The 1,103-nt window shown below is 44.1% G+C and overlaps 1 non-coding gene across 1 annotated transcript; it reads left to right on the top strand.

Annotated features, from left to right (window-relative positions):
• The first annotated feature begins 393 nt into the window (after nt 1-393).
• LOC132651978 (small nucleolar RNA SNORA17) lies at nt 394-529 on the top strand. The gene has a single exon (XR_009589499.1). It is a non-coding gene; the product is annotated as a small nucleolar RNA SNORA17 (small nucleolar RNA).
• The last annotated feature ends 574 nt before the right edge of the window (nt 530-1,103 follow it).

Below are 1,103 nucleotides of genomic sequence, written 5' to 3'. Positions count from 1 at the left end.
AAGCATGTTTCTGGAATCTCAGCCAACATAATAATATTTAAAAAATGCTATCACGTTAATGTTTTAGTGGACCTTAGCTTCCAGTGTCAATATCTACTTTTCTCCTTCTTGGATCATATCTCTAGGCAACTGTTGGATTTGTGTCATTCTTATTCTTTTTTATAAATCATGTCCTTAAAAATAAAAAAAGAATTCTACAATTTTTACTTCAACTGACTTTAGCATGATTCTTATATTTGATTGCTTTCATTACTAATAAGTCCAAACCAGTCATTATTTCTTTCTTTTCATGACTTATTCCATCCAAACGTCATTCATGTGAGCTTTATTTTTCTTTTATTGAAAATAGATTTTGTTCTCATATAATAGGATCTGGTTACATTTTTCCTCCCACCTACTCCTTCCAGTTCCTTTCCTACTTCACCTTGCACTCAGATTCACTTCCTAGTAGGCGGCAGAGAGAAGAGAAGCTATGTCTATGCTCAATGCTCTGACCTGTGAACACCTAAATGTTTAGCAGCCTAACATTCCCTGATAAAAGCAAGCCTGAGATGACTATCAGACAGGAAGCTAGCGTAAGATGAACATCAGTCTAGTGCAGTGCAGGCCCACACAGGCTCCCAGGGACAGAAGAGAGCTACAGGCTAGCGAAGCACCACCTGAGACCACAGGCCACGGGTGGGAGTGAGCCTAAGACAGATGACCCTTTTCTGGTTCCTTGCGGACATGCTGGGATAAGGAGCGAGCATGGAACAACCCCCAGACCAGCGACGTGGGGCCTGGACTTGGAGCTAGCCCAGGAAGACCACCAGTATGGTTCCACACAGGCATAGGGTAGGAGGCAGACAATGCCAGAGACAAACCTTGCCAGGAGCCATAATGCATGTGCAGACCATAACACTCCTACAACCACTCCTGAGACAACCGCACACACTCTGAGACCCCGTGCACCACTAGGAGGAACGAGTAAGTAGGTGGATAAATGGAAGAGAAACAGAAGGATGTGAGCACAACAAAGACAGGTAAAAATGGACCCTTGGAGGTAATGAGGAGCAGCCTAATGTGAGTAGCTGGTGATGCCACCTGGGACCATGGTGGGTTCC

Source organism: Meriones unguiculatus, chromosome 1 (genome assembly GCF_030254825.1).
Source record: "Meriones unguiculatus strain TT.TT164.6M chromosome 1, Bangor_MerUng_6.1, whole genome shotgun sequence".
Classification (NCBI taxonomy): Eukaryota; Metazoa; Chordata; class Mammalia; order Rodentia; family Muridae; genus Meriones; species Meriones unguiculatus.
Note: the sequence above shows the minus strand (reverse complement) of the source record. Positions and strands in the feature narration are given on the sequence as shown.